We start from the raw sequence: 25,208 nt of genomic DNA on the forward strand, positions 1-25,208 counted from the left end.
GAGGAAATTTAGAGGCCAGAAAATGACTAATTTGGATGTGTTGATAGAAACAGCCCTTTAAAGAGGGGTGTTCCCGTACTATTTCATTAAAGGGGTTAACACCCAAATCAGAGTATAGATCCGCCAGCACTGTAATGCCCGATCCCTCCCACCTGGCCAGATTCAAAAAGGGGATTTGAGATTCCAACGACTTGAGGGAAATCTCTGAAAGAGGAATCTGAATCTTATGAATCAAGTCATTTCGCCAGACCTCCAGGGAGGCTGACATGGTGGGAACACACGGGGAGAACCGTGAACGGCTCAAATATTCTGCTTCCATCATTCTTCTGACCGAGCCCTGGCGGGACAGGAAATTTTCAATCTGAGCCCATCTATGTGAATCACCTGGACGCCACCATTCCTTTAGTGATTCAATTAGTAAGGCTTTATAATATGCCGTTATGTTTGGGGTGCCCAATCCCCCTAAGTCATATGGGGGGTATAACACTTTACCTGCGACCCTAGCCCTTTTATTACCCCAGACAAATTTGTTAGTCAACGATTGAAGTTTCATCAGGGTTTTGTGAGAAATTTTGATGGGAAGGCATCTGAGCACATACAATATTTTGGGTAAGAAAACCATTTTAAAGGACTGTATCCTGGCCATCCAGGACAATGATATTTTTTCATATCTTCCCAATTCCTTTTCTAAATTTTGGATCAGAGGTTCCAAATTTTCTTTAATTAACATCTGCGATGGTGTCAGCTTAATACCCAAATAAGGTATCCCCCTGTCGCACCATTTGAATTGAAAGGCCCCCTCCAGCGCACTCCTGGCCTCCGCCGGTACATTAAACGGCAGTATCAAAGACTTTGCCGCATTAAGCTTATAATACGACACTTTAGAAAAGTTTGATAATGTGTTCACCACTGCTGGAATCGACACTGCAAGGTTAGAACAGGAAATTATCACATCGTCTGCGTATAAACCAAGTTTATGTTCAAATTCCCCAACTCTTATACCAGAAATGGCTATGTTTTTTCGTATAGCTTCCGCCAGAGGTTCTACCACTAAAGCAAAAATAGCGGGAGACAATGGACACCCCTGGCGGGTGCCATTACTTATTTGAAATTTAGATGACAGAAACCCCGATGCCAACACTGACGCATTTGGGTAAGAGTAGAGGGCTAGAATGGATGACTTGATGTTCCCCAAGAACCCGAATTTTGTTAGAACTCTCTCCAGGTATCCCCAGTGCACCCTGTCAAAGGCTTTTTCAGCATCAAGAGACAGGAATGCACTGGGTTCACCCGATATCTCCACCAGTCCAATCAAGTCAAGCATCCGTCTGGTGCCATCCTTAGATTGCCTCCCTGTCACAAACCCAACTTGATCTGGAGCCACTAAGGTCGGGATCACTTTGTGAAGTCTATCTGCCACTAGTTTGGCATAAATTTTAACATCACAATTTAGGAGTGAAATGGGCCTAAAATTACCCGGGGTGTCTGCAGGTTTCCCTGGCTTGGGTAGCGTGATAATTATCGCTTCTAAGTTGTCTGGAGAAATTGACCCTTTATTTTGCCAAAAATTGAAGGTTTTTGACATAAAGGGGGACAGAGTGGATGTAAATTGTTTGTAATATTCGTATGGCAGCCCATCGGGGCCCGGGGCAGAGTTAGACTTAGTCATTTTGATGGCACCTAGGATTTCATGTGTAGTAAAGGGAAGATTAAGTTCCTCTAATTGCTCATCTGAGACCCGGGGAAGATCCAGGGTGTCTAGGAAACCCTGTATATCCACTTGAGTCGGCTGTGACGTATTGGAATCATATTTTAGATTATACAGGGCCTCATAGTATTTCGCAAATGCTTCTGCTATTTCAATGGGATGTCTAGTGATTGTTCCGTTCGGGTCCCTCAGGAATTCTATTTTAGATTGGATCTCACGTTTTTTCGTCCTTCTTGCCAATAAGGACCCCGCTCTATCCCCCATAGCATAAAATGTCGATCTATTTTTTTTAAGATTATGTTCGTATTTTTGCAGGAGTAGGGATCTTAGTTGGAATCTATGGGTTACAATTTCTTTAGTCAAGTTAGGGGATGCTTTGGCTTTATTCAGGGATTCAAGGTGATGAATACGGGTTAATATATATTTAATATCTGCGTCTTTTTGCCGTTTTTGGATGGAGGCTATTTTTATGAGCTGCCCTCTGACTACTGCTTTATGAGCAGCCCACAGGGTCTCGTCAGAAATTTCCCCATTATTATTAAGTTTAAAATATTCTGTTAACACTGACTCTACTTCATCATGTACCTTCTGCCTACCAAGCAAGCTGGTATTCAGTCTCCACCTAGGGGAATTTTGAACATTAAAGCTACCCTGAACAGACAAAGAGATCGGCGCATGATCTGTCCAAGTAATTAAACCAATATCAGCTGCCACACAATTACTTATAGATTTGCTGTCGACCAAAAAAAAATCAATTCTACTGTATGAGCGGTGCCTGGAAGAGAAGAACGTATAGTCTCTTTCTGATGCGTGCAAATATCTCCAGATGTCATGAAAATGGAATTCATTGATGAGATGCTTAAGTTCCTTAGCATGTGGGATGCTGGTGTTGGAGCAATCCATGGAGCGTATTACAGGTATATTAAAGTCTCCACAGATGATTTCCGCCCCTGTGGCAGTATCTTTGAATGCTTGGAAAAATTTCCTAGCAAAGTTCAATTGTGATGAATTTGGGGAGTAGACCGTTGCCAAGGTATAAGGGACGCTGTTGATATAACAAGACAAAATAATATATCTTCCATCCGCTCCATAACTGACATTTATCAATTTAAAGGCCACTGAGTTCTTTATTAAAATGGCCACTCCTCCTCTTTTTTTTGAGTCATTAGCAAAAAAGGTGTGTTGGAAGCTTGGATGAAGTAGCCGTTTATTATCTGTGGAAAGAAGGTGGGTCTCCTGAATGCACGCTATATCACAGTTAGATGCCTTCACCTCTCTCCACATCATTGACCTTTTTGCTGGGGAGTTGAGTCCGTTCACATTAATAGACAATATCTTAATTCTCATATTGGAGCCGCAGGGGGGGTTGAATTCCCAGGAACGCCATCAGGGATGAGAGGGGCTAGACCAGCAAGGAATTGAGAGAAATTTCCAGAAAAAATTAAGGAACATTTGTGAGAAGAGGAACAAAAACAAAAAAATTCCAACAACACCGGTTTGCCCCGAGTAGGGTGCCCGGTGTATAACCGCTCGCCATAGGCGAGAACATCAGGGGGGCTACGTGACATCCCGTGTCACAGGAGCAGGGACAGCAGGTGCCATAAGCAGGAAGGAGTCCCAGCTAAGCTACTGACCATTCAGGGTTAATCCTGTCTGGAGGGCCTCTATGATTCTCCTGCCCACCAGGGTTTGGTGGGTGGGCTATTCCCCAGTCATCCAGCAATTTGCCCAGCTGAGAAGGAGTATGACATATGTGAGTGCCTCCATCTTTGAAAATTATCATCTTCACCGGAAACCCCCACTTGTACTTGATGTCTTGATCTCTAAGGAGTTTAGAAAGGTGGGCAAATTCTCTTCTTTTATTAAGAGTTGCAGCAGAAAGATCTGGGAAGATTTTTAGTCCCATGAAAGTGTCTGGCAGGGCTGGATTTCCCCTCAGTGTGTGCAGCACAGCTTCTTTTGTTTTATAGAAATGAAGTCTAGCCAGGACATCTTTAGGCAGAGCTGGATCTATGCCTTTGGCTTTAGGGACTCTATGAATCCTGTCCACTATCAGGTCTCTGGTGTCCCATCCAGGGAGTATAAGCTGCAGAAACTTGTGGAAGTATTCCTGGAGGTCTTTATCTGCTACTGATGAGGGAATCCCTCTGATTTTTAGGTTATTTCTTCGGGATCTGTCCTCTATATCACTGATTTTAAGTTTTAGTGCCTCCACCTCCTTTTCCAAAGCTGTGTTAGCATCTATCAGATTGTTATGTGATGTTGCAAATTCAGCCATCTTAGTTTCTACATGCTCTGTGCGAACCCCTAGAGACCTGATCTCTTCCTTCAGCTCTCTTACTATTTCTCTGAGATCAGCCTGCAAGGAAGCCCTCAGCGTTTTCAGCAGAGCTTGCATTGTTTCCTCTGTCAAAGGAATGGCTGTGCAGCCTCTTAAACAGCCTGTTTCTCCCTGTGAGGAGTGGGAAGAAGCTGAGTGTGAAGCCATCTTGCTTGGTGAGCAGAGATCCCTATCCAGGGGGTAGAAGTCTGTCAGTTTGGCTGGAGTGCCAGTCTTTTTAGGTCTCCCCTTAGGCATAGCTGGGGGCTGGGGTTACTCACACCTCCTGTAGCTGGTAATCCTGTTATCTGTGAGCTGATAAGAGCCGGTTTATCCTGCTGTCAGCACAGAGCTCTCCTTCAAGCAGCCGTCGCCATCAGCGTGCAGGCCACGCCCCCAGCATGACCCAACCTGATCCCAGCAAATTGATCGCAGAGGGAAGGACACTATCGGCTTTTATTATGAGGACCTATGATTTCTAAGTACATTCCTGTAGCAGGTCCACATCTTGAATATGTACCTATGTTGAGAACTGAGGAGTGCCCACCACATCCAGGAAGGAGGTGAACAGAGAGTGGCTCTCATTCATATGTCCGACATTCTTGTACAAGTGTTGTCCGTGTTTTTTGCGGATAACACTTATATTTAAGGATAGTTTATGTGGACTTCCACATGTCTGTGATTTTTCACAGACTGAGCAGTCCCCAGAAAATCACGGAAATATGCCAAATTTTGATTAGAGCATTGGGTCAAAAATGGCAATGCAAGTCTATGGGTCTGACTTTCATGGACTGTCACATCGAAGAAAGAAACTTTTTTTTTTTTATATACACACACACACACACACACACACACACACTTTTTATGTCTTTCTCCCTTACCGTTGTCTCTATACAGGCTATCATACAGCTGCAATATTCCATCCTCTTTTCTGTTTTTCACCTTCCTTTCTATATATTTTTAATACTGCGTATTGAATATTTGTATATTTCTGTTTTATAAAATAAAATATAATATTTTCTATTATTTGGGTTATACCTCCATTTTTTTTCTCAGTGCTATATATTTAATTAGAAGATGCCCTATATAATATATGCAGGGAATTTTTGGGTGTTGATACTCTTATCAAACGCTAATCAAACTTTGATCAAAGTCTGATCAAAAAAGTCAGTCCATTTTTCTCGTATGTGAAAAATTGTGACATTTGAATGAAGCCTTATGGTAACGGCCAAGCAATGTTATGTATGTCCTGAAAAAAAATAGTAAAAATCTATTTACAAAGAATACAAAGAAAATGCCAACATTATATAACTATGAAGCTCATTATGATCTATTAGGTTTAAATAGAAAAGAATATTGAATGGTCTTCCTTCAAGTAGGTAAATTGTGCAAGTAACAATATTGGAATAACATCATAGAACTCAATTACTTGGAAAAAATAAGTGCTGAATGTGATTGGTTGAAATAAATATAGTGATGACCAAAATGGATTGAAGTTACGCCTATAAGGCTGTGATCTATGAAAGTCCTGAGAGTTAGGGCAACTCATATTTAATAATTGCTATCACTCAGACCAGACTGTCGAAGTGACAACTGGAAATAAATATGCCTTTGTCACTAAAGAGTCAAAACACGGAGCCCAAAATGAACAGAATAAGATCATTATGCCATTAATGTTTTTGATGAAAAAAAACCTTTCAGATGTTGTGATTCTGTATAAAGAGCCACAATAACCAGAGTAAAAACCAGGATTGATTTTGCTTTTAAATATTGCATTTTTTTTTTTAACCTGCTTTTATGGAAAACACAAAATGTTCGACCTCCTGAAAATGGCCCAAAGTCATTCAAAAGAGACAATCAACAGGGATCATACATATTAGAATGGATTTACAAATTTTAGCACCCAATGTATACATTCAACAGACCCTGTCACGGATGCCTAAGGGTATGTTTACACATTGATTATTTTATGTGGATTTTGTTGTGGAAAGTTTTGCAACTATTCCATGCATCTAAAAAATCCCTATTCAGATGAATGGAACTGATTTTCAGTTGCATAAATTTGCCCAATAAAATCCATGGTGTGTGAATTCTCCCTTGAAGTGGCTTTAATTACCCATAGACTGATACAATTGATGGGTACTGTTGTTAGGCATCTGCTTAACACATCCGTCACCCATCCAGTCAAAGATCATCCCTCAATTTGGTAGCTCGTCAAGTTAACTTGAGAAAAAAGTCTACTTTGCTCAGACCTTCATTCCAACATGAATTGAAAGTAGAGTCAAGCAAATAAATTTGCAAGACCCAGATCCAGTAGACACATCAGTATTCTGGGAGCCCCGTGAACTACCTCGTGTACCTGCGGACATCTCTACCTCTTCTTTTGATTAGTCAGCCTGGCACAGGTTCATTATTGTGGTGTGATGTCAGGCTGGCTAATCAAAAGTAGAGCCAGGGATACCATGAGGTAGGTAAGTCAACCATGTAATACTAACGTGGCCACTGGACCAGGGTCTTGCGAAGCAATTCACTCATCTCTACTTGAAAGTGTGTATCCAAGACAGACCGGTATGACTGACTAATCCATCTAAACTGAGCTTGCAAAAATGTATACTATTTCCAAAGTTTCCTCCAGATGTGAACATACTCTAAGGCCCGTTTCACACGTCAGTGAAAAACACTGACGTTTTTCACTGGCGTGTAAAACACGCACATGTCCCTCCGTGTGCCGTGAATCACGGCACACGTGGGTTGTCTAAGTGCAATCCGGGCTCCATTCTCCGTGGCCCGTGATTGCACTTAGAAATCAACTCACCTGTGCGCGCTCCCGCTCTCCATGGTGCTGATCGCTCCCACGGTGCAGCATCCGCAGCAGCTGCTTCCGGGTCGGCTGTGTCGTGCATCATGAATATGCGCGACAGTAATGAGCCAGCTCAGAAGCAGCAGGGAGAACGGGCTGCAGAGGACATCACTGAAGCCGGGTGAGTAAAAATGATTTTTATTTTAAAAGCACGTTTTTTTCTGGCACGTGTTTCACGGATCACACCACTGCGTGGCCCGTGGGACATCAATGATGCCAGAAAAAAAATGGACATGTCTCCGTGCGGCAATCACGGACACGCGTGAACGCTGCACGAAAACATGGTCAGTGAAACATCACTGATGTGTGAGCAGACCCATTCATTATAATGTGTCTGCGTATGTCAGTGATTCTGGTACGTTTAAAAAAAAGCACAAACGTACCAAAATCACTGACGTGTGAAACAGGCCTAAGGGATTCTTTGCACGTTGCGACATCGCTAGCATCCGCTAGCGATGTCGAGCGCAATAGTACCCAGCCCCGTCGCACATGCGATATCTTGTGATAGCTGCCATAGCGAACATTATCGCTACGGCAGCTTCACACGCACTTACCTGCCCTGCGACGTCGCTCTGGCCGGCGACCCGCCTCCTTCCTAAGGGGACGGGTCGTGCGGCGTCAGAGTGATGTCACATGGCAGGCGGCCAATAGAAGCAGAGGGGCGGAGATGAGCGGGACGTAAACATCCCGCCCACCTCCTTCCTTCCTCATAGCCGGTGGAGGCAGGTAAGGAGATGTTCCTCGCTCCTGCGGCTTCACACACAGCAATGTGTGCTGCCGCAGGAACGAGGAACAACATCGTATCTCCTATTGGTGCAACATTATGAAAATGACCGACGCTACACAGATCACCGTTTTTCGACGCTTTTGCGATCGTCTATCGGCACATCTAGGCTTTACACGTTGCGACGTCGTTACCGGCGCCGGATGTGCGCCACTTTCGATTTGACCCCGACGATATTGCAGTAGCGATGTCGCAACGTGCAAAGTACCCCTTATTGTGACAGCTCTGACTCTGAAAATCCCTGTGAAGACCTACCTTAGATAGATTTCCCATTATTTGAAGTCTTATTCACAGGGTATTATTTAAGAAGTCTCCCTCACACATTCAGGAATGCCCACCCAAAAAACTACCACTGACAGCCTCTTTTGGGAGAATAAGATAATTGAGAGCCCCTAGCTGGGAATTAGTAGTTGCCTGTTTGTTTTGAATATACAAATTCTAATTTAAAAAAAAAAAATCTAAATTAAAAAAAAGTAAAGAAAAGGACGATATCAACACCTAAGCCCCAAAATAATCATTCACTAAAGATTGCATGGCATATGGCCAATGCCAGGGTAAAAAAAGGCAGAACTGACTTTTTGAATGCCCCTTTCCCTCCTCCAAATAAAGAACAATAACAAAAAATAATAATTGCAATTAAACTTCAAGTTAAATAAAGCACAACGTCATCAAAAGAAAAAAGAATTAAAAGTAAAGCATTTTGCAATGTCTTGAAGTAAGAAATACAACGCTTCCTATATACCAAATTTATAAGTGTCCTCAAAGGGGGTGCTTTCACACTGCGTTCCTCTCCCCATTCAATAGGCGTATACCCCGAAAATGGTGCACAACAGAGCACACAGTGGGTCCGTCTGTACGATTATAGTCAGTGGCCCCGTCGGTGCATATGTCCGAATCCTGTTTTGCCGGGGATTCGAACAGAAGCCCCAACGGGACCACTCAACGGGGAGACACAATGTGAATGTTGCCTAACCGTCATAGTGTGCAGCATTGGGCCTCATGCTCATGACACCCGGTGAGCATACCGAGGGGTTTTCTCAGTTTGCTTTATTTTCCTCTGAAGTTGTACATGGCTACATCAATGCTTCTTTAAATGTGTGAGAGAAATTAGTGCAATTGAGACACAAAATGACAGTCTTTATTAATATTGTCAACTGTCCTCACATCTCTTCACGACGTCCCTGACAAACACCTACAAGCTGTCCAGAAAGGCTAAGCAAGGCCCTGTCCACTTATCCTAATACTGTCTGAAAGCCAAATCAAGCAGAATTTCTTGAGCCTGTTTTGTGTTTCTAGTTTACTAAACCAATTGGCATAGTAGCGTAGCCTGTGGACTTGTCAGTAATGAATAATTACATCTAGGCATATAGAAATAATACAACCATGAAAAGATAATATTGATATTACAGCCTAAAATATGGATATAATGCACTGATCAATATACAGTGGGTACGGAAAGTATTCAGACCCCTTTAAATTTTTCACTCTTTGTTTCATTGCAGACAGTTCATTTTTTTCTCATTAATGGACACTTTGCACCACATCTTGATAGAATAAAACAGAAATGTAGAAATTTTTGCTAATTTATTAAAAAAGAAAAACTGAATTATCACATGGTCATAAGTATTCAGACCCTTTGCTTGGACACTCATATTTAAGTCACATGCTATCCATTTCCTTGTGATCCTCCTTGAGATGGTTCTACTCCTTCACTGGAGTTCAGCTGTGTTTAATTAAACTGATAGGACATGATTTGAAAAGGCTCACATCTGTCTACAGTGTGTCCACCCATATCCTGTCCACCGCCATTAACTTGAGAATGGTGGCAGCTATAGGCATAGAAGTGGTGTCTAGGTAAGGCTACTTTCACACATCCGGCTTGAGCTCTGCGGCTCAATCCGGCTGTGCAAGCTATGCAACGGATGCGGTGAAAACACCGCATCCTTTGCATAAGTTTTTCCCATGCGGCCCGTCCGGTTTTTGCCGCTTGCGGCATGCTACAGAGCATGCGCAGTGGCAAAAACCGCATGCGGCGGCCGGATGCGGTTTTTGCCGCATCGCGCCGCATCCGGCCGCCATAGGCATGTATTGAAAAATACACCGCATCGGCCGAATGCGGTGCGATGCGGTATTTTTTGCCGCACGAAAAAACGTGCTAGGCAACGTTCCATCCAGCCGCCGCATCGGCTAAATCTGCCGCATGCGGCAAAAACCGGATGGAACGCAAGGCCTAGCGGCACAATGCGGCACTAATTAAAGTCTATGCAGAAAAAACGCAACCGGCAGCAAAAAAAAACGGTTGTGATTTTCCTGCAAAGTGCCGGAGTGTGCCGCATTGCAAAAACCGGAGGTGTGAAAGTAGCCTTAAGAAGCCATGCACTACACAATGAAACCACCTATAGCGCCACCTAGTGTAAAATCACGAATTTTTATCTTGAAAACGGAACGAGATGGAGAAAAGAATTAATTAAAAAATTGTAGGCCATCATCAATTCATTATGAATCATTGCATACAGAAATGCTATGATTAGAACGTGTAAAACTCACAAGGCTGCAGACGTGAAGCAATACCTCATGGAGACCTTCCTACAAGTCATCGGGTATGGTGGCTGCGTGGAGTGGCCTCCACACTCACCTGACCTGACCCCATTGAACTTCTTTCTGTAATAAATTTCTACATTTCTGTTTTTTTCTGACAAGATGGGGTGCAGAGTGTACATTAATGAGAAAAAAAATAACTTTTTTGAATTTACCAATGCAATGACACAAAGAGTGAAAAATTTCAAGGTGTCTGAATATTTTCTGCACCCACTGTAAAGAAGAAACTATAAAAATGAATATCAATGTCTCAATTTTATGGTGTTCTCCGCATAACTGTGGCGACTTTGGGGTTCTGGAAGAAGAGGGTCTAGATTGTAGCAAACAAGCAGGAGAAAATAAATAAAAGCTGACTAATATTGGGGCAAAACCTGGCACTGCAATATGGAGTAAAATCTAACACTGTACAATTGGGGCAAAAGCTAGCACTGTAGTTTTGGGGCAAAATCTAGCAATGTAATATGGGGCCTTTTATTGTTTGCTATAGGGCTTCCTGGTTTTCTGTACACAAATCTTCATATGCATATCTTTTGGTAAAAGTCGAGTAAAATGTTTATGAAATAATACAGTTGAAAAAATTGAAATTAATATGTTATTTGAAGAAAACATTTTTCATATATATTTTACTTCAAGCCAGTGGTGTATGAACGGCATAACAACGAAATGCAACAATTCATTCAATGAAAAAACTTAGTGCATTTTGCACCAATTCATACTTCACCGATGTCATCAGTGTTTTGAGATCAGTGTGTCATCGGTGTACGGTCCGTGTGTCTGTTTTTATGAGTAGCGTGCCCTCAATGTTCAGGCTCCATCTACTCTGCATCATCAGAAGCCTGATCTTACAACACTCAGGTGCATATACTAAGATGTCAGTTAAATGGCTCAGGGGGTATATAAAAAATAACATTAAAAATGAGATCAATAGCCATTTCTGAAGTTATTCCCTTCTTATACATTGATCAAATATAACGAGGCTATGCCATAACTTTCTGATCTGTTGAGGGTCCAACTGCTGGGTCCTTCACCATGTCTTAGAGTGGTAAGGCCACAAAGCTGCATTAGTTCTAAGTCCTCTTTCACATTTTTACCCTAGTCCAGGTGAACACAGCGATGCTCCCAGTCACCCACTGTTCAGGGAAGTGCAGAGCTCCATTCATGTGAAAGCACCTGTTCTCCAGACTCCTGCCCAGCCAAAGGCCTGAACCACCACAGTCACAATTAGTTTATTACAACCAATCAATTTCCTGCATTGTTTTTTCTGAGGTGCTGGATAGTGATGAACGACCACTACCATGCTCGGGAGCTTATTAAGAGAACCTGGATGCTTGGATGAGCGTGACTTGAGCACCCGAGTATAATGGAAGTCAATAGGGATCTCGAGCATTTTTCTGGAAGATTCTGGAAAAAGGCTTGAGCCCTCCATTGACTTCAATTATACTCGGGTGGTCGAGTTGTGCCCATCCAAGCATCCAGCTGCCCTTAATGAGCACCTGAGCATGGTAGTGGTCGTTCATCACTAGCTCCGGAAGTACCAATGTGATTGATTGAAACAGACGACTATTCTCCTTTTTGACATTAGTATTGCGGGTAGGCTATAACAGAAGATGCAGGAAATTGGTTTTCATGGTGTCTTCTCAGCTTCACTAAAGTTACCCTGATATTAAACTACATTAGCGTACAACAGGTTAGCCCACACTTTCGAACACTTCTGTAAGCATTCGGTCCAGTGAATTTCAGTTTGTGCTGTAGGTCAGTGAATAATTCCTGCAGAGAATTACTGCATGGCATAACAGAATTAAGAAAAATATAATGACAATATTAATTAAAGTATTCTATACGGTCCGAACACCAAGGATATTTTGTGTCCTTCAGAGGGACAGAGAGCCCTCAGCTTGTTAGAGGCCAATCAATTTCTTAGCCTGTGCCATATGTTGTAGGGTCTGAATGTGCAATCATCTGAACAGGGATCAGGAGGAGCTCGCTGAATTAAACACATTGCATTACAGTGTGGGAGGCATGCTCAGAACAGATGCTGACGGAAATAGCCAATCTATATGCAGAATGCGCACTGAAAAGTCAGCTCTGCAAAAAGCCGTTTATTGTGTTTTCAGATCCTATTCGTAACACGGCACAGGGTTTTGCATTCAAACGCTCTGAACAAACCCTCTGTAGAAATGAACACAGCTATTAAAAGGATCTATTTCGGGTACACTTCCATTTTGACACACTAAATATGATATAAAGTAAAAAAAAAACAACAATTTTTAAACATAATTTTTGATGACAAAGTAACAAGCTAAGATGTTAACAACACAACTAGGCAAAAATTGCACATATTCTAGCTCCTATAGCGAGACGTATATAAGGATTAGAAGGGAACGAGGAAGAAGCAGGTGCTCAGCTAAATAAGTCATCATCCGTAATTTAGGAAGGAAATGAAGCCTGGTATTGGTTAAATCAGACGATCTCACCGAAAATAGACAACGTTAATCACATTCTCACACAGGCAGATACAACCGTCATGAGTTGTGAGGACCAGGGCTGTGAATCTGAGCATTGTTACTAAATCTGAGTCAGTACGCTGAAGCGGTCTCCAGCCATTTTAAAAGGCAATGGAGAGATACTTGATTATTCCATCAGCCAGGTTGCATGACAAGACAGTATACATTAGCATTTTCTGCTTTATATTGCCTCTGTTTGGACCTGCTTTTCTTCAGCAGGGACAGGGAAGATGGTTAAAATTGAAGGGAAAATGGGTGGAGCCAAATACATGACCATTCTTGAAGAAAACCTGTTGGAGTCTGCAAAAGACCTGAGACTGGGACGGAGATTTGTCTTCCAACAAGACAATGATCCAAAACATAAAGCAAAATCTACAATGGAATGGTTCACAAATAAACGTATCCAGGTGTTAGAATGGCTAAGTCAAAGTCCAGACCTGAATCCAATCGAGAATCTGTGGAAAGAGCTGAAAACTGCTGTTCACAAACGCTCTCCCTCCAACCTCACTCAGCTCCAGCTGTTTGCAAAGGAAGAATGGCCAAGAATTTCAGTCTCTCGATGTGCAAAACTGATAGAGACATACCCCAAGCGCAGCTGTAATCACAGCAAAAGGTGGCGCTACAAAGCATTAACTTAAAGGGGCTGAATAATATTGCACGCCCCAATGTTCAGTTTATTATTTTTATAAAAGTTTAAAATAAGCAATAAATTTCATTCAACTTCACAATTGTGACCCACTTGTTGATTCTTCAAAATAAAATTAAAATTTTTTATCTTTACGTTTAAAGCCCGAAATATGGGAAAAGGTTTAAAATTGCAAAGGGGCCGAATACTTTCGCAAGGCACTGTGTAATATATATTATATATATATATATATATATATATATATATATATATATATATATATATATATATATATATATATGCTATTAACCTGAAGATATAAGGTAAATCTGCAGGTTAATAGCATTCAAAATCTGTTCAGCCACTGCACTGACAGCCCGGTTACCAGGAGGGAATATCTGACAGCTGACTCAGTAGTGTATCAGTCCAGAGCCGGCTGTCAGTGTTGGGATGTGGTTACCACTATGTAGTGAGCAGTGACTAAAGCCGTGCCAGATGCAGTTCTATGACTAAAAGCCGGCAGTAATAAAGTGTATTTCCTCCCTGTAGCCGGGATTCCAGTGCAGTGGCCACACAGTTTTAGAATGCTATTAACCTACAGTTTAACCCAACATGTGCAGGTTAATATCCTTTTGTTTAACTGATAGGTTCCCTTTAAAGTCAATCAGATCCTTACATATGACCAATATTCTTATCTCCAACATATCAACTTCAAGAAATGACTGATGTTATGGCTGATTAGAGTATAACCATCTACAGAACAGTCCCTGCCAGCAGATCCAATCAAAAAGATAACCAATGATGACATCATAAAAGCTCGGAATTTGATTGTTGTTAAACACACTAGAGTAGCAGAACCATAACTGGTGACAAATGGCAAAGTTATGCTTTGAACTTGGAATCTTGTCCTCCTTCCTATCATTCTTCTCCTGCATTCCTGTTTCATGTGACTTTGAGACTCTCATTGGAGATGATGCAAAGTTCTGCAGTGGTAACGTCCATGTTATATACCCAAACATGGGTGATGTCTCCTGCATTTACATACCGGACTGCTTTGAGTACCCAGACAGCTTAATCAAAGTTTGGGGCCCACCTCTGATCAAATTCTCCAAAGCCGAAGCACAAAAACTTTATACCTTGATCATGGTAGATCCGGATGCTCCAAGCAGATTTCAGCCAACATCCAGGTTTTGGAGACACTGGCTGGTCAGTGATATACCTGGTCATGTTCTTCTAAAAGGCAGATATGTAACAGGAAATGTTTTATCTCCATACCGCCGACCAAATCCACCTGCACAGTCAGGATATCACAGGTATCAATTTCTGATCTACATGCAATATCCAGGAGTCTCCCCATCACTACTCCCGGGTGAAGAACCTTTTGAGTCATGGGATATGAATACTTTTGTCCTACGCTGGATCCCAGGATTCCCAGTTGCTACTACTCAGTTTATGATGCAACATCCTGATCGCTCTCATTTTTGGATTGGGAATTATAATTTGTAACGTATGAAATCATTACCTACAGAGTAAAATATGTTACATTAAACAAAACCTTTATTCTCAAACATGTACGGAGTATGCGCAGTGTAATAAAAGTCTGGATTAGCTACACTCAAGCAGTTCCATAGTAGCATGTTCCTCTAAAAGGTACTTACTTGTTGATATCCCGGAATTATCATTATACAGAAGTCTTACATATGAACTGCTTATTTTCAATCATCAGAGTCATACGATGAATGCTCTCCAGTGTTAATAGTACTTCTACATCTGAAGTATAAATTATAATAATAGTAAAAGCATAGTGTAACCGATAAACACTTATTATGTAATAGTTTTTCGTCATCAAGAGGGAACATTTGAAACAAGTTCCACAGACCTTAGATATTATTCCAGAAGATTTGAGATTTATTCTATAACCATTTTAAGAAAAAATAAAGGTAACATTTTTCCACTTCATCAAATTTAATCTTTTTTTTAATGGAGGATAGATTCACAGAAAGGTAAAGCCTAACACAAAGCAGCCATTAAATTTCTTCACCTTAAGGCCGCTTTACACGCTACGATTTATCTGACGATATGTCGTCGGGGTCACGGTTTTTGTGACGCAGTTCAGTCATCATTAGCGACGTCGTTGAGTGTGACACCTACGTGCGACTCCGAACGATCGAAAATAGAGTGAAAATCGTTGATCGTTGACACGTCGTTCAGTTTCAAAATATTGTTCGTCGTTTGGAACGCAGCAGACATATTGCTATGTTTGACACCCTGCAAACGACGAACAACATCCACACGACCGCCTTGGTCAAACAATATATCGCTGAACGATGTAGCGTCGTTTGTGAGATGTGTACGTGTGACCGCTACAAAACAACCTATGAGCGATCTCGGCAAATCGTAACAACGATCTGGACGTGTCACATCGCTAACGAGCTCGCTACCGATATCGTTGTGTGTAAAGCATCCTTTAGGTACAAAAATCCTTCCTGACCACAAATATGGAAATCAGCTCAATAATCAGCAATCCAGTACCCATGCCTTTTAATATTAAAGGGGTTGTCATCTTATTACATGGGTAACCTTGCAAAGTACTTGTTAAAACAAGCAACTTTGAAATTTTAATCTTATTACAAATCCTCTTCTTCCCAAGACGGTGACCAGTTTCCAAGGCAAGGGGCTTGCTTGAAAACTCCAGGCTATATACAGCTCTGGCAAAAATTAAGAGACCACTGCAAAATTGTCAGTTTTTCTGATTTTTCTCTTTATAGGTATATTTTTGAGTAAAATGTAATTTTTTTTTTTATTCTATAAACTACTGACAACATCTCCAAATTTCTAAGCAGTAAATTTTGTATTTATTTTCTGAAAATGAGAAATGGTCAAAATAACAAAAAAATGCATTGCTTTCAGATACCTCAAATAATGCAAAGAAAACAAGTTCATATTCATTTAGAAACAGCAATTCTAATGTTTTAACTCAGGAAGAGTTTAGAAATCAATATTTTGTGGAATAACCAGGATTTTAAATCCCAGCTTTCATGCGTCTTGGCATGCTTTCCACCAGTCTCTCACACTGCTTTTTATACCACTCCTGGTGCAGCAAAAAATGTAAGCATTTTCTTCTTTGCTTGATGGCTTGTGACTATCTATCTTCCTCTTTATTACATTGCAGAGGTTTTCAATGGGGTTCAGGTCTGGAGATTGGGCTGGCCATGACAGGGTTTTGATGTGGTAGGTCCTTCTTCCACACATTGATTGACCTAGCTGTGTGGCACAAAGGGGTTGTCTGACTAGTGGACAACACCTTTAATAGAGAATACCCTATGTATAATATGTAAGTATAGTAAAGTTACTTTTACTGAATATCTTTACTTTTATGTATGGCAGATTTTGTTTCAATCATTTAGGTTACTGTAAATTCATTCAATATTTTTCAAAGGAGGCGGAAATTTGCTATATGTAACGTACGTAATTCTAGGTTCACATGACAATATTTTCAGTCCGCGTGCTATCTGTTAAAAAACGGACCGCCCTTGGACCAATGTTATTACTTGGGCAGGAGTGATTTTTTTTTTGCACTAAGCAAATCTCTGTATGAAAGAAATTGCAGCATACACTAGTTTCTTTCAAGTGTTGGATGAGACTCACCCATTGAAGTCTATGGGTTCTCAAAACAAAAACAAAAAAATCAGATGCCATAAGGAGTCACAGTATAGCATTCGTTTGTTATGGATACATTGCAATGCTTTATTATAGGAAAATGTAAGTGGTTTTGGACATCATTAAGGCTATGTGTGTGCACGTTGCCTTTTTTCTGACCACAAAGATGCGTTTTTGTTCTTTTTTGGCCGCAAAAAACGCACAAAAACGCCCCCGCAGTAAAAAAAAACACATAACAAAATGCATGCGTTTTTGCGCGTTTTAGTTGTTGCGTTTTTTTCCCTTGCATTGTATAGGTGAAAAACGCTGGCAAAAACGCAGAAATAATTGAAATGTTGCAGCTTTTTGGTCACCACAAAAACGCACCTTTAAAAAAACTGCACTGTGCGGACAGCAAAAATGAAAACTCATAGACTTTGCTGGGGAAGCCAAGTCATGCAGTTTTAAGACCAAAAACGCACCCGAAAAATGCACAAAAACGCCACGAAAAACACTCCGTGTGCACGTAGCCTAATAATTGCTGATGTAAAAAAAAAAAAAAAACTGGATTACATATTGAAGACAAGTGAGAAAAAAAAATCATCTGTTTTCTGGATAAAATTCTGATCGATTTTTTTATACAATTGTGCCTAACAGATAGACTTCCAGCAAACACATTACTGAAACTTTTCTTCTTATTTCTTGATGTGAATTCCTCATCTATGTGTGTCCTTGAGAGAAATCACCGGCTTGTGCAATTACAGGGAATTACGCTCCTATTTTTGCATCAAATCAAAACGTGCGTTACATACATAATGACAAGTGCTACTGGAAAAATCCCTTTAATATAGATCATAAAACAATTCTAAGAACTGAGATGTTTTCATAAACAACTTGAGGTGTAAGATTTATATCTCAAACTGTGCAAGCAATTTTATTTCACAGTTGGTCACATGGAGTATGAATGGAAGCCGGCAGCATGCTGGCAAACAGGTTTTCTTCAGTGGGTGATTCCTGCACTGGCGGTGAAAAACTGGCCAACAATGTGTTAGCACTAAAAAATTCACCTTTTTGTAACGGAAAATAAAATGTAAAAATGGTACAACTTCCAAATATGCTATTCATCATCAATAATGATTTGCTAAATGAGGATCACCCGAAGGGCTCATTCAGACATCAGTGATTGTTCTCGTTGCACACAAAAAACTGTCAGTGTCAGTGGGTAATTTATTACCAGTTTGGTCAGAATTTCATCAGCTTTTCTCAGATGAAAAAAAACTGATGGAGGTTTCTCAAATTTCTACTTATCGGTCCATGAAAAACGGACAGAACATGGAAGGCATCCAAGTGCTGTCCGATGTTTACCCAGACCCTAGACTTATATTACAAGACTTGCAGCAAAATCAAATCATGTCTCTCTGGTTCAGTGTACACATGGTTTTAAAAAAACACACGTAAATTTGAACATAGGCTATAAGTAGGCATGCTATATAGGAAAAAATTGGGGTAGAACCTATGTGTGTGAACCTGTGTGTGTGAAATTGACATCCAAGTGATTCCTGCTTCTCTTCAGATGTTTTCCATTTTCATTTTGGTTCTATCCTATCACATTTTGAGATGGGCTTTTTATAGTCCCCCATCTCCTACCTTCTTTGCTGACTATAATATATTTCCACGTAGATAGGTGGTTGGCATTCTAGTGCCTCAGCTAAGGGTTTAAGCTGCATTGTTAACCCTGGTTGTTTTTCCTACAGAGAATCTGAGTTATTCCCCTCCCGGAACCTCTTTCCTTTCCGGCGTCTGGGAGATTTCATGTATTCCGCTTGTTTCTTGGTTGTATTTATTTTCTCTCTGTCTATCCTTCCTGGGTTAGTTTCTCACCCTGGGTACTCGTGTCTCCCAACACACTTGTCTCTCTCTTTGTTAGGCCTAAGCCACACGGCGAGAAAAACAGTGCAAGTGGAGTGCGATAAAACATCGCATTCCCCTCGGACCAATTCTAGCCTGTGTGTCAGCGCACATGAGCGATTATTTTCTCAGCCCTAATCGGACCGAGAAAACAATCGCAGCATGCTGCGATTGTAAGCCAAGACTCTTTCTCTCGCACCCATTCAAGTGAATGGGGCGAGAGAAAAATCGCACTGCACTCGCGGTACACCGGTGTACCGCTAGTGCAGTGCGAGAATGGCAATAGCCGGCTATGCAGGAGAGAGGGAGAGAAATCCCTCCCACCCCTCCTGAGTGCCGGCCCGCCCCCCGCAGCTGAGGTCTGTTCGCACGAACGGACCTCAGCTGCAAGGACACACGCATGACACTCGGCTCTGCTGTACTGCCAGCACGAGCCGAGTGTCATGCAAGGGGATCGCAGTAGTCCCCGTGTGGCCCCAGCCTTAGGACTGTGTCACAGCTTTCCTTCTAGTTCTTCAGGAGGTACGAGAAACCCCTCAATTGCCATTCAGGGAGGTGTTGTTAGTTGTGTGATTATAGTCTTTCCTAGTCTGTAAAGGAACCAGATGGGTGCGAGTTCTGCTTTTCACCTAGTTAGTCCTTTCTCTCTTCTGTTTCCATGTGAGTGTGTGACCATATTCAAAAACTTATAGCCAGTCCACTTAGTGTGTTATGAGGCATTTGCATGAATTCGGCTAACGTTTTAGCTACACAACTACAGACCTTGTCACTGGAGGTTGCTAATATCAAGGACCAACATGCACATTCTGCCACTACTATTGACTCAGGCCATTGGAAAGTCGCGTTGGAACTCAAGGACAAATTGCAGAATTGCTTTGACGTGGACTAAGTTTTCCATCTTTTACGCCTCGTGTAAACTATACTTCTACGTATGTCCACTATCCTCTAGGTCCGAGAGTCAACAAGTAAGAGTAAGTGTTATTTTGCCTTTATTTCGTGGGAACCCACAGGATTGGGAATTTTCATTGACTGATGGTTCCCCGGTGTTAACCTCTGGTGAGGCATTCTTCTCGGCTCTTGGCCTCATTTATGATGACCCTGACAAGATTGCTATAGCGGAATCCAAGATCAAAATACTGGCTCAGGGAGGTCGTAGAGCTGAGGACTACTGCTTGGAGTTTATACGCTGGGCAGTGGAGACTTCCTGGAACTATCCCGCTCATGAGAGTCAGTTCTGCCAGGGAATTTCGGATCAGATTAAAGACCTGATCGGTTATGGTTCCTGTCGACAGTCTTTAGAGTAAGAGAGTAAGCTATGACAGTCGCTGTTCATTTAGATATATGCCTGAGAGGTACAGACATGTTTAAAGGTGATTAGTGAACTTATGCAAAGACCACTTAATAAGCCTGAAAGTCATTTTGAAAGTTTGGTGATGCCATTTTGATTAACCAATGAGTGTGTGATAACTTTCATAACAAATTGGCATTCATAAATGTTTATTTCTGCCTCCTTTGCTTTTTGTAGCTTAAAAGGGGTTGTCCACTACTACTACCAGTGCACAATCACCGCCAGCTTCTCTCTCCAAACCGTAGGACAAAGTTAAATCAATGGGAAATGAGAGCTGCAGCTGACCGCAGACTTCAAGTTGATTAATCATTTGTTTGAAGGCGGGGAGAGAGAAGCCGACTGTGATTGGGCGCAGGGCTCGCGTGTCGTCACAATGTCACGTGAGCCCCTGGAACGCGAGTACCGACATCGCTGGAATGGGACCAACACAAGGGGTGAGTATAAGCTTTTTTTATTTTAATAGAAGGTAACATGTGGAATGAGAAGGGGTTGTCCTGATAGTGGACAACCCATTTAAAGAAATTGTGCAGCAATTGTTATTTAAGGCCAAAATGGGGTCTGATGAATTTTTTATTATATTTTCAGAGTGGTCAGAGCTGCATTTTTCTAGTTTTCCAGATCTTCTACATACAATATTGTAGGGATATTTGTAAATAGAAATGTATACAACTTTCCAATGTTCCAATTTCAGCTTCTTTTTTTTCTGGTTGCTGAACCATGACTTGTTTATTTTGGGACATAGAAGCTTCATTCCTCTCACTGTGTTGTTTACTTTATGAAGGCTGCCTGTCTCTGGCACAGTTTGTGAGCCAAAACAAGCCATTTATTGTAATGGCTGATGAAGTGATGAAGTGAGCTCGCCTAATTAATAAACTGAGCTAGCCATCTTTAAGGCTGCTTTCACACATCAGTTTTTTGCCATCAGGCACGATCCGGCGAAAAAACTGATGCGACGGATCTGGCGAAAATCAGATCAGTTGCATCAGTTTTTTTCCATCAGTTCCTTCAGTTTTTTGACAGATCCGGTGTGATACTGAGCATGCTCAGTTAAAAAAAACGGATCCGGCGGCCGGATCCGTTTTTTTGCCGCATTATGCTTTCATTATAAAACAAGCCGTACGGCGCAATCCGTTTTTTTATGCCGGACACAAAAACGTTCACTTCAACGTTTCATCCGGCCACCGGACAAGTACATTTTGCCGAAAAACGGATGAAACGCAAGGCTGTCAGGCACAATCCGGCGCTAATGAAAGTCTATGGGGGAAAAAATGGATCCGGCGGCAACAGACGCCGGATCCGTTTTTTCATGTTTTTGCCGTATTGTGCCTGATGGCAAAAAACTGATGTGTGAAAGCAGCCTAAGCATTCATCAATACAGAGAGAAAGAAAGAAGCTGTGCCAATAGTTCTAAGATCAGTAGTAGGGATCTGAATCCCCTCTGATAGATGATTTTCTTGCCGTTTGGAGCCGTCACTAAAAGGAGCTTACAGCAGAAAGTTAATAGCAAGTCAAACGTTCCAGCTCCCTCTAGTAAAGATTACAAACAGCCATTGTTTTCCATTAATGTCTGATCTAACTAATGATTTTGGGACTGCATGAATAAGAAGACTCAAAGCATCTTCCAAAATCTAATGTAATGTAAAGTCTCCTTCATAGAACAGAGGTTTGTATATACAGAAGGCAGGAACCAAGTTCACATGAAACCAATCACTACAATTTTCCCATAACCTAAAGGCAGTGCTAAAATGACACTATCATGCTGATTCTATACATACCTTAGTTGTCAGCTAGGATGTATAGGTTTTTAAACACAAGCAAGTAAAGTTTGTAAAATGAGCAGCTTTTTGAGGGACAGCAGCTGGGGTGGGTATTCATAGTGATCCCCACCCCCCTGCCTGTTCTTACTTCCTTTATTATTTATGCTAATTATATTACAGAATTGGTTTACTAACTGACTATAAGGACCTGTGCTGATGTCATACCCATGTGACCAGAACGGACAGGGCCTCAGCCAACATAGCTGATACCAGGAAGCAACATTATTTTTCTGTCGGCTGCGGAATGCTTATTTAGACAGTGCTTAAAGGAAACCTGTTACCAGGTTCTTCCCTTATGAGCTGCGGTAACCAACAGTGGGCTCTAATATACAGCATTCTAGAATACTGTATATAAGAGCCCAGGCCGCTTTGGATAACGTAAAAAAAAAGCTTTATTATCCTCACCTAGGGGGTGGTCCGATGGGCGTTGCTGTTCTCGATCCGGCGCCTGCTCCATTTTGTGTGATCCGCTGTCCTCTTGCCCAGCTTCGTGTGCATGACGCATCCTGCGTCATTCACAGAGACCCCTCCATTGCGCTCCTGTGCAGGCACACTTTGATCTGCCCTGCTGAGGACAGAGCAAAGTGCTGTAATGCGCAGGTGTGAGGAAAGGTCAAAGACCGCATGCCCACTACAGTACAGATCAAAGTGTGCCTGCGCAGGGGCGCAATGGAGGGCTCTCTGTATAAGACGCAGGACATGTCATGCACACAGGGCTGGGCAAGAGGACGATGATCACACAAGATGGAGGAGGTGCTGGACCAGGAGCAGTGATACACACCGGACTGGACCACCCCGTAGGTGAGTATAATAAAAGGTGTTTTTTTACGTTATACAGAGCGGCCTGGGCTCCTATATACAGTATTCTGGAATGCTATATATAAGAGCTCACTGGTGGTGGCCGCAGCTTATAGGGGAATAACCTGGTGACAGGTTCCCTTTAAAGTTAGCTCCATAAATAACGATTATTGTTCAGGAACTTATGGTTTGAATAAAACACTTTTGGTAATATCTATGTGCTAATATATTGATTTTACTCAGCGGTAAACCCTTTTAGCCAAGCACTTGTGAGTGCTTCATATCCCTTACTGACATGATAAATCCAGTCATTTCTGAATTTATTTATTATAAATATCAACTTCATGATAATATAACTTTTTTAGTGCTACCATGCACCTTTCTGCTAGAATAACCTAAAGCAAAAAATGTATAGCAACTAGCCAGATAAGACACTTCAAGGGCAAGTATGGTGAGTGCTATAAACTGTACAGAACAAAATATTGTCTAATGAATGTAGACGCTCACTGCTATGATCACAAACTTTTTATTTAAAAAAATCTGTTTTACATAATGGTAAAAATAATGGAACATCAGGCAGAACAGCGCAAAGTGAGTATACCATATCATACATATTGAATTATGACTAATGGACAATTGTTCAGGACCTCTGCTCCGATTTTCATACAATAATGTGATTCTAACTGCAAATAGCTGACAACTTTGTTGCCCAAACTACATTGCTACACTAATATGAGATGACGGATCCCGTCAATTCTGATCCTTCTGTTTCTATTATATCAGCTCTTTACAATATTACAATAGCCTTCACTGAAGAGGGGGTGCAAGGATTTTCCACAATATGTAACACTGGATATACCCCTAAAATTACACCAAACATAAAAGTTACTAAGGTTTTATAAGTGCATCTGATTTACATAACCCCAATTTAAACCCACTAGGGGACAGTCCATCACTCAGGGATTCTACAAGAGTTTCTCTCTCATTGGAAGACCTGGCTCGGCTCATTTGTTTTATTGGGGACTATGTAATGTCTTATATGAAGCGGAGGTTACATTTTGGAGGACCTGTTATGCTGTAAGACATTCTTCAATTCAGAGGCTTTTTTATTGTCAAATCCATAAATACTACTATAATTATATGTGTTATAGCTTTCCCTAATAGTTTCCAATACTCTACACACTACTGTATATTTACCTACATATACACACTCCTCAGCATTGAAACTGCAACACCAACAAAAGAAAGACATATGCGGGCTTTACACGAGACGAGCTATCGTGCGATGTATAGTCGGGGTCACGGTTTTCGTGACACACATCCGGCATCGTTCACGACGTCTCGTGTGACACCTCGGAGCAACGCAGAATCGTTCACAAATCGTGAGTCGTGTACTCGTCGCTAAGATTTAAAAAATTGTTTATTTAACATGGCGCCGGTTGTTCATCGTACCCGGGGCAGTACACATTGCTCCGTGTGACACCCCGGGAACGATTAGCACAGTTTACCTGCGTCCTGCGGCTCCCGCCGGCAATGCGGAAGGAAGGAGGTGGGCGGGATGTTTACGTCCTGCTCATCTCCGCCCCTCCGCATCTATTGGCCGGCGGCTGTGTGACGTCGCTGTGACGCCGAACGTCCCTCCCCCGTCAGGAAGTGGATGTTCGCCGCCCACAGCGAGGTCGCTCAGCAGGTAAGTATGTGTGACGGCGGTTTAACGACTTTGTGCGACACGGGCAGCGATTTGCCCGTGATGCACAAACGACGGGGGGTGGGTACGATCGCTCGTGCAATCGCACGATAGATCGTAACGTGTAAAGCCCGCAATAGACTTCTGAAAACCACAGGGTAGATAGATTTGCTAAAGAAGCCCTCCCATGAAATAAATCTGTGTGTATGTGCATGTAGGTATACGTAACAAGAAAAGGAAAACAGTACGATCCAAAATCCATATAATATGCAAAAACAATTATTTTATTGAATAATATTGGGAGATAGCCACCACGTGATGATAAAAACATTACAAAAAATACCCGTACATGATCTACCAACGATTGGATTATATAATTACTTAATGCCAAGTTCCAATAATTATCAACACAAAGTCCCTGTATATCAATAGACAGGGGTGACATACTTCAATCATTATATATCCTACATACGCAATTAATTTATTATCACCTAAAATTTCATCGATTGAATAAGGTATATGTTACCTATGTCTACAATGTTGCAGTAAAATGTGAGTGAAAAATGCACAATTAATAAATTGGATTATATAAAATGCAAAAAGGAGCAATAT

The 25,208-nt window shown here is 41.6% G+C and overlaps 1 protein-coding gene and 1 pseudogene across 5 annotated transcripts in view; one reads left to right on the forward strand and one right to left on the reverse strand.

Annotated features, from left to right (window-relative positions):
• Window positions 1–25,208, reverse strand: part of CDKL5 (cyclin dependent kinase like 5) — a 482,986-nt gene that overhangs the window by 340,741 nt on the left and 117,037 nt on the right. The window lies entirely within an intron of this gene.
• Window positions 14,273–15,113, forward strand: LOC142287800 (phosphatidylethanolamine-binding protein 4 pseudogene; annotated as a pseudogene).

The sequence above is a fragment of the Anomaloglossus baeobatrachus genome, chromosome 2 (assembly GCF_048569485.1).
Source record: "Anomaloglossus baeobatrachus isolate aAnoBae1 chromosome 2, aAnoBae1.hap1, whole genome shotgun sequence".
Lineage (NCBI taxonomy): Eukaryota > Metazoa > Chordata > Amphibia > Anura > Aromobatidae > Anomaloglossus > Anomaloglossus baeobatrachus.